The sequence below is a fragment of the Notechis scutatus genome, chromosome 10 (genome assembly GCF_049901735.1).
Source record: "Notechis scutatus isolate UNSWTSFEM ecotype Mainland chromosome 10, rNotScu1.2, whole genome shotgun sequence".
Taxonomy (NCBI): domain Eukaryota; kingdom Metazoa; phylum Chordata; class Lepidosauria; order Squamata; family Elapidae; genus Notechis; species Notechis scutatus.
Window position 1 is genome coordinate 21656397 of NC_142018.1, and position 12622 is coordinate 21669018.

Below are 12622 nucleotides of genomic sequence, written 5' to 3' on the forward strand. Positions count from 1 at the left end.
TCCGTCATCCAGGCCACGGTTGTCCCAAAGGTGCTTTTTCAAGAAGCAACTGGACTTTCTCATCCGAGAAGCTTCTTCCCCACCCTCCAGTTAGAGTGGAAGAAGCTTCTTGGATGAGAAGTGAAACATCTTCAAAAACCCCCACAGAAAGTCCAGTTGCCTCTTGTAAAAAAGCACCTTTGGGACTCCAGGAGGAGTTTCTGGCGGGCCTTTTGCTGGCTGGGGAATTCCGGCAGTTGGAAACCACCCTCCTTCAAGTGGCCACGTTTGAGAAACGCCTCTTTTGGTCTACTGGATTGAAATGCAGGGGAGCCACATAACATGCATTGGATGAAAACCTGCCTAACTATCCACCTGCCAGCCTCTTTAAAAACAAATCTGGTTTCCCAGCCCTTTGCAGAGGCTCACCCGACACACCAAGGCTGGCTTCCACCTGCCACACTTGAGCTTCCTGAGAAATGGAAAACGGGATTTAATAGGATTTGCTTCCTCGTGTCTTAGGACCTCGGCTGATTTGGACCAACGGGGATCAGCAAATTTAACGGGTAACCTGAAGTACGAACCTGTGCCTGGTGAAGCAGGACCTGCTGGCTTGATAGACAAGGAGAAGCATTTACGAAACCCAGGGGCTGGGTTTACACACCCCACTAAACTAAACAGACCACATTTGAAGGGTGTGAATGCTGCAATCTCTCAGCCTAGCCCACCTCACAGGATTGTTGTGTGGTTAAAACGACGTTGGGAGGAAGGAATGGCTTTTTCTTGGAGGGCTTGCATAGAAAAACTCTGGTAATTGGGGGTTTTTTTTGGAGGGTGGCGGGACGCAATCCGCATTTTCCAATGGAAAGGTTACTTTGTGCCAAAGCGTGAAGAGGGATGCATGCTGGTTTTGCAAGCCAGAGCTAATTAACTGCCCTCTTTCTAGCCCACTTGCCACATTCTTTCTAGTTCCTCCCCCTCCTCTTTTCCCCCACCAGGCTACCCAGCTGGGCAACAGTGGAATGAAGCTTTTTCCCTCACTCTCCTTGGGAACAAAATGGGAAGCACTGTGGACTGGCATTTACACACAAAATGGTTTGCTCAACCTTGTTTTCCTTATCGTAAGCCACCTTCAAAGGAGTGGGGGGAGGAGGGTTGCTTCAAGCCAACAATATGGATGCTGGAAATGGGTGTGAAGAGCCCACGATGGTTTTGTCCATTTCCAGCAGCTGAAAAACCCAGAAGGTCCCGACTCACAAAGCTGGTGTACGGGGTGAGACCGCAGTCCCCCAAAATGATATTTGGACAGATATTTGGACGTCAGCAGAGGGAGAAAAAAGTTTCCTTTGGGTCAGCAGGAGATTGGTTTGTCCTTGTGGTTTTTAAAATCTTCCCATCTGCTCTTGCTGACTTTACTGGGGTCAGAATTTTCTTCGCTAAGCAAAGTGGTTGTGAAATGAGCCACACCCGATTTGATCTTTCAGCCATGGTTGTTAATTGAGGCACTGCAGTTGTTACGTGAATCGCGGAGTGGGGAACTCTGGGATTCCCTAAACCATAGTTGGCACTCAGACCAGGATAGGGCTCGCCATCCCTTGCTGTTAAAGACACACCAAAACTGCGAAATTGGCCGTACCTTTTTCACTCTAGGTCTTCCCAAAGAGCAGAAATTGTATGTGTGCCCGTGGGTGTGCAAATATTCCACTCGTCCCTCATCGTGATTGGATTATTTCTCCACTATGGTTGGAAGAGACAGAAAATCAGGAATGCAAAAGATGGTTGAAATCTGCTTGCCAACGTTTGCCAAACTCGATCCTCTCTCTTGCTGTCCCTCCCTTGGGAACTTTTGAAAAGCCAGCCTTTGGCTCTGAAACCTTTCAGGGGCCGGAGACAAAAAGCTGCCCTCCTACTGACCTTGGAGCTGGGTGACCATTCGGTGCCAGAGGGACCAGGAGGGGATGAAGAGAGCCTATTGACCGGCCCACGGCTGGTGCCCCAAAGAGCCAGAAGCACACAATGAAACCCCAGCTGCTTTTGTGTCCCCGTGTCGGTCAAGAATGGACATCCGACATCCCCTTCCACACCCTTTGCTGTCGTCTCTGTATGGTAAAATAAGGAGACGGTCACAAAAATCTCTTTTGGCATCCTTTGCAATATTGATTCGGGGCAAGAATTTTTGCAGCAATACCTCGAGAAGCAGTCAGAGCGAGTTTTAGGTTGGGGGAAAAAAAATATATGGGGGTGGCCTTTTCTGGGGCATAAAACCTCTGAGAAACAGATTTATGGCAACACTCTGGTGCTTTGAACGGTTTGATTTTGAGAAAGGGGTCTTGGAAGGCGTGCGCTTCGGAGGTTGGCATTCTCTGGGTGCGTAAGATTGAAAAGGAAGCCTTTATTTTTTGTGTGTGTCAAAGAAACACAAAGAAAACACTTACTTGTGGAATAAGCCACTCACTGTGGTTTTTAAACTGCACTGACTGGGAACATTTTATCAGCCGCATTAAGGTAGAGCCGATCATGAAATTATCTTTCCTGGAAGGCTAAGCTGCTTTGATGGAGATGGGATCTAATATGGGTAGACTTCAACTTACTATTCATTTAGCAACTCTTCAAACGGCTCTGAAAATTGTGACTTATGACCAATCCTCACACTTACAACCATTACAGCTTCCTCAGGGTCATATGATCAAAATTAGGGTGCTCGGTAACCAAACCTGTATTTACAACGGGGGCACCTTGAGGTTATGCGGTTGCCAGTTGCTCCCTTCCCTTGTGGTGACATAGTTTAAAAGCACACCAAAAGTAAAACAAATACTTAAATTTTAATTCTAAAACAGGACTGACTTTGCTTTCGCCCAGGGTGAAAACAAAAAGTAACATCTAACAATAGTCTCAATAATAACTGAGTTAGAAGGGACCTTGGAGGTCTTCTAGTCCAACCCCCTGCTTAGGCAGGAAACCCTATACCATTTCAGACAAATGGTTGTCTAATCTCTTCTTAAAAACTTCCAGTGTTGGAGCATTTGCAACTTCTGGAGGCAAGTTGTTCCGCTGATTAATTGTTCTGTCAGGAAATTTCTCCTTAGTTCTAGCTTGGATTTCTCTTCCAAGGCTTCTTGGCCTACCTTCAGGTGCTCTGGAGAACAGATTTACTCCCCTCCCATCAAATATTGGAAGACTGCTATCATGTTACTCCTTGGTCCTCCCCTCCTTCCTTTAACTGGACATACCCAGTTCCTGCCACTGTTCATCTAAGGTCTTTGAGGCCATAAATGTTCCCCTTCTTTGTTCTACAACTTGCTGCTTACTTGGATAGCAGCATAAGAACAGGATTCATTACAAATGGTTGGGGTTTTTTTGTGGGGGGGGGGGTTTGCTTTCCATCCTGCCTGATCCTCTGTGCGGTTTTATAGGCTGTTGGAACCGGTGGGTGTGGGTTTGAACCATCCTTGCAAATTGCCAAATGCAAGGCCTTTGTGTTCTGCTGGTTGGCTCCCCCTCCCTTCCCCCAAGGCCCCTTCCCCACACCCTTCCCCCAACCCCCAGGCCCACATTCTTCCTTGCTTACAACAGAAGGATGCACTTTGCTTGACCTTTGAAGTCTCTGACCACTGGGAATTCAAAAGAGTGGAGACACCAAGAGGTACCATTGTCCGGCCAAATGAGCTTCTCCGGAGGGGGGCAAAGCAGCTAGATTCCACAATCAAATCCCTGTTTGCTGGAGCATTTCCATGAAAAAAGCCGGCCAGACAAATGGAAGATTCTCCAAGGGTCTTAAAGATGCAAAATGTCTCCCTCTAAATCCAGGGTAAACGAAAGCAGCGAGGGAAGGGAAGGTTGACTGAGTTGTGGCCCACTACCAAGCTCAGTTACAAGACACAGGGGGGAAAAAGTCAGGCATGGTTTGGGGAGGGGTAGCTTCTCAGATCTTCTCAGAGTAGGAAAGACAAAAAATTCCTTACTGAAATAAGTCTTCCGTCCCTCAACCAGAGCTCTTGGAGATAACCCTCAAGTTCTCCGCAACCCTCATCCCCCTAAGCTCAGGAGAACCTGCTTAGACTGGTCTTCAGCAGGGCTTGTAACGTTAGATGCCTTCAAAACAAAGAGCTCCATTGAATTCAAGGCACTGGGTCTACTTTTAACATAGTTTAATGAGTTCATCCACCCAGTACTGTTTGTAAACATGGTTTGTTAGCTTAGCATGTTGTCCCAAGTGGCCAAGTTTGGATCATGGAACACGAGAACAGTCCTTATCTTGTGTGCCAGTTACAGGTAGCCTTCTTAAATCCCATCCAGGGATAAGGCTTCTGTTTTACTATTTATAAGGATTTCTGAAGAAAATATTGTGTATTAATTTCTGGAGAGCCAGTTAAGTACAAGGAAGAGCAACATTTGGCATGTTTGCAAGGCGAATCAAAGCACAATTTTTCCCATGTTGGGAAAAAAATTGCGAAAGCAGAAGTATGCTCAATGGTGAAAAAGTGTAAAAGTGACATCTTGGCTACAACTTGGAACTCAGTTGCAAAGAGAGAGAGAGAACAAAATATACAATAATAAGTACCTTGAACACGGCAAACATCTGAGTTATAATAAAAGCACAGTCACAGACAAACTGACTCCAACTTTTAATTGTACCCACTTTACACAAAATACAGAGTATTGTTTTTTTAAGTGAAAAGGTTGTTAAATCGATTAGAAATGGGCTTATTTTCCAACAAAATTGTAGACAGCAAAAGTTTCATAAATTAATGTGCAACATAAACATAGAATTTCTTATATCACATCCCTAAATATCACATCCATCTGAATTGCAGAAGAATTCTCCCAAAATTGCACTGATATTCTAAACAGATACAAGTAGCCTTTGATGGTACCAAAATATTTAATAACCACTTTTAACTTTTGTCTGCTCATGACAATGTCTGCACACTCATTTGAGGGTGAATCAGAAAAACAACAAGAGCAGGAAAAAGATGCTAAAAATTTTTGTGGGAGTCCATGTTTCCTTTAGAATGGTCCCTTTTTAGTCTGCTAAAAATAAAAGCTGAGCAGAAATGTATTAGGGTTTGTGAGTGTGATCTTTGTTTTTGGCAAGACTATCCACTCTCCAATTTCACCACCCTTCTAAGTCACTTTTTCTCCCTCAATTTGGTCTTTCAAGAAAGGAGATTCAAATAAAGTTGCAAAAATGTTGTTTTCCGTTTTTTTCCAGATGATTTATAACTTTTACAGAAATAAAATCTTTATGCTTTTCTTATGCATAACTGTGAGGGTTTTCATATACAGCATTTAATTTTCCTTGTGAACTTTCGAAGTTATTTGATGAAAGAGAGGCTGGGTTCTAAATTCTTTATAGAGATTAGTAAAGAATACAGAGAGAAGGATCTGTAGCTGTATATTCTAAATGACTAAATCCTTCCATCAATTAAGCTACTGAGGTTATCAATCCTTTATTTTCAAAGGTTTTCTGTTCTTGCTGAACAGTTCTTAAAGACACTTTACTCACTAATATATAGCAAATATATATTCCCAATGAACCTTATCTGATGCTGGTAAATGGAGAAGGATTAGAGATTTTAAAATGTTAAAAGTTCTCAAAATTCTGGCATCTGGGATTGCATTCATTTTTTCTCTTCTAATTGACGAGTAAACTCAGATTTGGGTAAACGTGCCTCCAAGAGTTCTTTAAAACTGGAGGAATCTTAACTTGGAGAAGAGAAACACAAAAGAGCATTTTTGTTCCTGCAGATGGATGAAGGAACCAAACCACATTTCTACCTTGTTCTTTCTCTCTTTAACCCAGAGGTTTTGTTGAAGGAATCTTGAATTTGGGGCCTAAATTGGCCCCTTCTTTTGTCAAATATTCCCAGTGAGAACCCAATCAGGAAGCAGTTGCCCAAAACTCTTTTGTTCTCACCTAAACTGACTTTAGAAAAAGAAAAAAAGAAAGAGAAACCAAACAGTGGATAGAATAACGACATATTTACTGATTTCCTTGGGAATTTTTCCCTCTTCATTTAATATTTTTTTTTACCAATAGTTAGAATGAAGAAATGTATTATTTTAGGAAGAGCTTCCTTCTTTTTAAATTTTATTTCCTCCTTTTAGGAAGGTCTTCCTTATCCCTTTATTTCAAAATCAGATGGAAGCTGCTGCTCCCTGAGGAATATAGTATGGAGCACAACATAAAGACTTTAAAAACAGACGGATTTCAGATTATTAGGATGGTTTGAAAGGAGGCCAGCCGCCAAGGGTGCAACTTTTCCAAAGAGAAAATGCAAAGTTTTTGAGAACTCCAGAGTCAGGGTTACCTACCGCCATTCTTGTTAACGAAGAGATTGTGAGATACTTTTCACTTTTAATTTCTAATACTCACCGGTACCATGTATAAAATAGATATATAAATAATTCTTTTAAAGCTGCTATCTATGGGCTATGCTGCTTTTGTCCCCCACCTCTGAAACGGAGAAAGCAAGACTCTCCCCGTAGCCACGTTGGTGGGTCTTCTGTGCAACACAGACAGGGCTGTTTTCCTGAGCAGCGAAACTCCTCGCCGGTTCCTTTATTTTTATTTTGGCCCTTTTAAATGGAAAGATCGCTAAAGCCAATCCCCCCCCCCCCCAAAAGGCACCGCTTTCCTCGCAGCATTTCCCCCCCCCTGCTCCAAAGGCAGACTTGCCCTCGGTGGGAAACTCGGAGGGGGGGGGGTCTGGATGGGGGGAGAGGGAAGGGAGGGGACGGGGTGAGCAGCGCTTAGCTTTTAGCCCCAGCCTGACCACAAGGCGGGTTTTAAGCGGAGGGGGGCTTTGCAGGAAGAAGCCACATGCCTTTTGCAGGACCGCGGCTCTGCTGGGGGGCGGCGAGGAGAGGCCGAGGGTCTCTTTTGTTCTGCCTTTGGGGAAGAGGCCATGGGGGTGGGGGGCCTTTGGAGAGAATAAGATGGGCTTTTGCAATGGGGGTGGGGGTTCGAATCCAGGCTCGGGCTGGGAGGGTTGCAAAGTCAAGGAGCGGCCCGTTTCTTCTTCTTTTGCAAACGGTGAAGTTTTGTTTTTTGTTTTAAACGCAAAACGAGGGGGTCCCGGACAAGGGGGTGGGTGGGGGGCCAGCACATCCCTTTATGGGACCCCCTCCCCACCATTGGTGGGGTCGGGGGGAAAGGCAGGGTCGCTTCGCTTTCCTCCCAGCAACTCGGGATAGGAAGCGCTTTTCGTCCAGACGCAATTCGGAAGAGCAGCGCAAGTCAGGGACGGGATCCTGGGACGGGGGGCGCGTCCCTTTCCTGAGCGTGGCTGCTTAGGATCGGGGAGGGAGGGAGCTGGACCTGCGAGGAATTGGGGGTCCCTTCGGCGCCCTCCCACCCGGGCGCGGGGGAAGCTGGAGTCCTACCCCCCATCATCATCATCATCCCCAGCCCGAGCGCTGCCCGCCCCCTCCAGGCATTTAAAGCGCCGGCCCAGAAGGCGCAGCCGGGCTGGGGGGCAGCTGGGGGGCGGAGAAACGCACGCGGCTCCTCCCGCCCTGCCATTGGCTGAGCCGGGCGGGGCCGGGGCGGCAGGAGACAATTAATTATGCTAATGAGCGAGGGGGAGCGGATGCGCCCCTCCCCTCGCGGGGGCCGCCCCGCCCGGTCACGTGACCGGCTCTTCGCGCCACTTTCGTAAATCTGCCTTTTCCCCCCCGCTCGAGCCCAGCCAGCCTTTCGCTCCGGAGCTCCGAGGTAACGTCCGGCCCTCGCGGCGCGCCTCTGCCCTCGACGGCCCGGGGAACGGGGCGGCGCTGCACCCGGGGAACCGCCGCCGCCGCCGCCGGGCGTGAGGGGGGTGGGTGGGGGCGAAGCACCTGTAGGAGGGCGCCTCACCCCGCGGCAGCCTTTCCGCGCCCCCGACGGCGCCGGGGAGACTGAGGCAGCGGAGCCCCCCAGCCCGAGAGCCCTTCTGGGACGGGGGGCTCCCGGGGCATCCGCCGCCCGTCCTGGAAAAGTTTTGCAGCGCTACGGGCGGAGGCGGCGGTGGGGGAAGCGCGCTTGCACCCCTTTTGCGCGGAGGGAGGGGGCGTTGCTGGCGGGGGGCGCGTGCACGAGGCGTGCGGGGTGCGGGCGGCGGCGGCGCGGGGCCCGGGCCACGTCTCCATTGTTGCGCCCTGCATGCACATGGCGGGGCGGGGCGGGGGAGCGGCGTTGCCTCGGCCCGTCTTGGCTCGCCCGGCGAAGGGCGCGCGGGAGGGAGGGAGGGGAGGGGCCGCGGGCGGGGCCAGTGCGCATGAGCGCGCCCGCGAGGCACGCCGGGGCTGGTAGTTCCCACGCGGACACCACGCGCAGGAGGAGGAGGAGGCGGAGGGGGCAGGAAGAGGCGCTGCTGGTGCCGCCGCCGCCGCCGCCCCGGGACCCCTCGGGCGCCGTCCGGCCCAGCCCACCCGCTGCTCAGCCCCGAAGCCGCTCAGGGACGCCGCGGCTCCGGCCGGGCGCTCCTTCCAAGCGCCTCGGCAAACTTTTCGCGGGGGCCGCGTCGCCGGGCTGGGGGTCCCTCGTGGCGGCCAAGGGACAAAGGGCCCCTCGGAGGGGGAGGCCGGGGGGCGCCCAGGACCCAGCCGCCTCCGCCACGCCGCGCCGGGCAGCGGAACGAGGGTGAGCGAGCGGGGTGGGAGCGGGGGCTTCCCGAGGGGGCGGCGGCGCTGCCCGGCGGGCTTGGCGCGTTTTCGGCTCTTTGAATGGAGGACTCGCTTTCCCAGAATGCTCCGGCCTCCCTTTCTCTTTAATCGCGGGGCGGGAGCGCGCCTCCGCTCTGCGCGCCCCCGGGGGGGCTCCCCTGCACGTGGTGCGCCGTGCAAAAAGCGGGGCGCGGGGGTGGTGGAGAAGGGGGGTCCGCGCGGAAAAGTTGCCGCTTCCTCGCGGAGGCGCCCGCGGTCGCCCTGTTGCAAAGCCTCGCCTGCAAGCAAACCCCCCCACCAAATTCCTTGCCCAGCTGCCCTTTTGCAGCCCCGCGTGGAAGTTTCCGTTGCAAAAAGTTGCTGGGTTTTTCCCTCCTCCGGACGGGAGAGCGCAAAGTCGCCTTTTTTCCCTCCACTTTCAGCCCGAAAGTCGCCTTTGTGGTTTGGATCCCTTTTGCCCCGAAGGTGTTGGGGGGCTGAGGTGGAGGTTCCTCCTGGGGAGGAGGGGGCTCTGGACCCTTTGTGGAAAAAAGGACCCTTTTCCCACGTGCCTTCAGCAGCGGCAGGTAGAAGGGGCTCTAAGAGTGTCGGGGGACTGGGTACCTAGGGGTCCCAGAAGGTATTTGGGGTCCCAGACCCACCTTAATCTTTCCTGGTGTCTTCCTTTCCACCCACAGAGATGTCTGGGTCCTTGACTAGTCAGAGGAACGCCCAGCCTTTTCTCCAGAAGACCAAAGAGAAGGACGGAGCATGGTTTCCACCACAAGAACCTGATGAGGTAGGTTGGCTGAGGTAGGAGATTGACCGCCCCCCAAAGCTTGGGGGATGTGAAGATGGTCCTAACCCTGATCAGTTAGGTTGGTCGTGTTGTGCAGAAGAAGTGAAGGATCCCATGATGTTCTCCTCCATCCATGTTCTCCTCTTTGAACTTCAATTGGCCCTTTGCCCCCCAGTAGAACCTCAAGCCCAGGTCCAGCCTAATCTTTAAAAAACCGTTTCCGGATTGGATTCATATGGCACAAGGAGTATCTGAGGATGAGCTGGGGGTGGCCCTCTTCCATAAATAATGTTGCATTTGTCATGCTTTTCCAATAATGGGGGGCGGACTTATCAACACATGGCTAATAAAGTCTCTTGTGTATTCCATACTCCTTGTTGATAGTTGCATCCTGGACGTGTTTTGCAGGGTGGAATTGAAAAGCTCTCACATTTTCCCCTAAGTAAGAGGAGACCAAGTTAACGTGTGCAACTTAATGGTTAGTTAATGACCATCTTAGTTGAAGTCTACTTTCTTGGGGGTTCTTGGTTCTCCTGATCTTCTTGAATGGGAATGGCTGCCTATCAGTTTATAGGGAACTTGGTGAATTACAGCAATTAGCAGCTAGAAACGCCCAAGATCCCACTGTTTCTCTCGAGGAGAACCATCTCAACCATTTTGTGTTCTGTACGTTGACATTGTGACTGGATTGAGCCCTCTGGAAGCTGAGTTAGGAATGAGTGAGGAACCTCAATAGAAATCGGTTGAATTCAATGAGCTGTCAATCATGCAACCATTGAGGTGGTCAGGATGGGTTCGTGTTGATTAATGTATCGCATTTCTCTTTCTTCCTGTCCCCTTTTTGTGTCCCACAGCTACTTTTGACAGCTTCTCTCCTCAGAGGGAAACCCTCCCTTCGTTGGCCAAGAGCCTCTGGAGACAAGCCACTGGTGGTGCAAAAGTGCTTATAGTGCAAGTAGTCAAGCGGTCTCTACTGCAGTGTTAGCACTTCAGTGACACAATGGCGCAGTGTGCAGGACGGGTTTTCCTGCTGGAGCTCCAGCAGTCGTGGTTGAGCTCCGGTCATATTCTCCACCCCAACCAGGAGGTCCGTAAGTTCCTTGTGCTAAGGTGCATCTAGTGCAGTTAGTGGACTAGCTTATAATCTACTGCCCTGAGTGCTCCTTCTGGCACACGGAGCTGGCACCTGGCCGGGCTTTATTTGACGCTGCCCTCAGCAGGTACACACCTGAGAACACCTGAGACTGACACCCACAAGCTTCCATGGGTGAAGGAAGATGTGAAGATGGGACTCACCTACCTGGTCTAAACCCTGATCGGTTAGGTTGGTCCGTGTTGGACAGAAGAAGGGTCCCATGATGTCCTCCTCCGAGGAGGACTTCTTCGAACTTCTCCCCCTCTCGGCTCCGTGTTCTTCTGAAAAAGCCTTGTGCTTTTCAGGAAATGGGCAGTAGGTGTGGCTGGAAGGAAGTTAGGGTGCCCCTTACTTCAGGTTGGGTTCCTGGTCCAGTTAAATCTGGCCATGTCCAGCTCGGCAACCTTTCCTGCAAGGTCTTGGCTTGGATCCTCCCAGCTCCTACAAAGCTGCTACAGTGGAAGCACAGGTGTCCAAACTGGGCCGCTTGTGGACTTCAACTCCCAGAATCCCCCAGTCCTGGGAGTTGAAATCCACAAGTCTTAAGAGTCGTGGGCCAGGCTGGGCCATCCTGCTTTAAAAGATGCCTCCATTCAGGTGGGTTTGGACCAGAGCAACCAACTTCTCCTTGTCTTATTGGGTGTTTTGGAGGTAGGGGATATTGCACGGGGTTGAGGGGGGAGGATGAAGCTCTCCCTTCACAGCAGCTGTTTCTACCTGTCTTGTTGAGAACATGGGGATGTTCTAGATCAGGGGTCTTCAAACTTGACCGCTTGAAGACTGGTGGACTTCAACTCCCAGAATTCCTCCTCCAGTCATGTTAGCTCAGGAATTCTGGGAGTTGAAGTCCACAAGCTTGCCAAATTTGAAGACCCTTGTTCTAGATTAACCAAAGGGTTCAACATGGAAGAAGGGTAGTTTCGTGCCAGCTCTCCATTTTATTGATAAACTGACCTGCCAATCAAGCTATAATTGATGGGCCATATTCATATGCCCTGCACAAACATTGGCTGGGTAATTGAAGTCCACATGTCTTAAAAACATGCTACCTGTGGAGTTTTTGGAGTTGAGGTCCATGCAGGGGACAAATTGGGGGGTGGAGAAACCCATTGCTTTATGGAAGTAGTTCAGCACTTTTGAGAGAGGCAGGTTTTGGAAAAGGTTCATTCAAGGATAATAATACTTGAAATGAAAACAGGAACTTCCTTATCCAGCATACACGATTCCTTGGATTTGCTTTAACTTAAATCTATTTTCATTCAGTGATGGAAATACAGCAAAAAGGAGTCGGAATTAACAGTTTGGCAGAATTCACTCTTTGCAGGTAACAGCTGCAAAGCCAATCCATGGCAAATATTGGTGGAGTCCTTTAAACATCCTGGAAAAGTATTTCTGTAAAATTTCAGGGAATTGGCCAAGAAGGGGAGGGAGATCAGGGAGGCTGCAAGTTCAGACATTTAAAACTGGTTTGGTCAAACTGTTGTCTTTGGAAGTTTTGGGACTGAAATTCCCATGTTCTCTTTTTGAGGATTGAACTGGATCTTGATCAGTAATTGCTTGAAATCTCATTTGGAAAGTCAGGAATATGGTCTCGATGCTGTTTCCCAGACAAAAACCCACTTTACTCCCAGAGGTGGCTCAGTTAGACACCTCCTAATTCCCTGAAGTATAAGGAGGAGGAAGGGGGTACAGTAGAATCAAACTTGCAAAATTATGTTAATTAGAGCCCCTGTCAATCAACAGCACTTAGACTTGTATGTCACTTTCCAGTGCTTTACGGCCCTCTAAGCAGTTTACAGAGTCAGCCTCTTGCCCCCAACAAGTTGGGTCCTCATTTTACCCACCTCAGAAGGATGGAAGGCTGAGTCAACCTTGAGCTGGTCAGGATCGAACTGGCAGTGGGCAGAGTTAGCCTGCAATTCTGCATTCTAACCACTGCATCACCAGGAAGGAGAATGAGAAAGGGAAGAAGGAAGGAAGGAACAGCAATAGCAGTTAGACTTATATATCCTATTGCCGCCAACAATCTGGGTCCTCATTTTACCCACCTTGGAAGGACGGGAGGCTGAGTCAACCTTGAGCCT

General features: G+C 49.8%; 1 protein-coding gene across 2 annotated transcripts in view; it reads left to right on the forward strand.

Moving 5' to 3' along the window:
* Positions 1-12622, forward strand: part of MOSPD1 (motile sperm domain containing 1) — a 139152-nt gene that overhangs the window by 91826 nt on the left and 34704 nt on the right. The window lies entirely within an intron of this gene.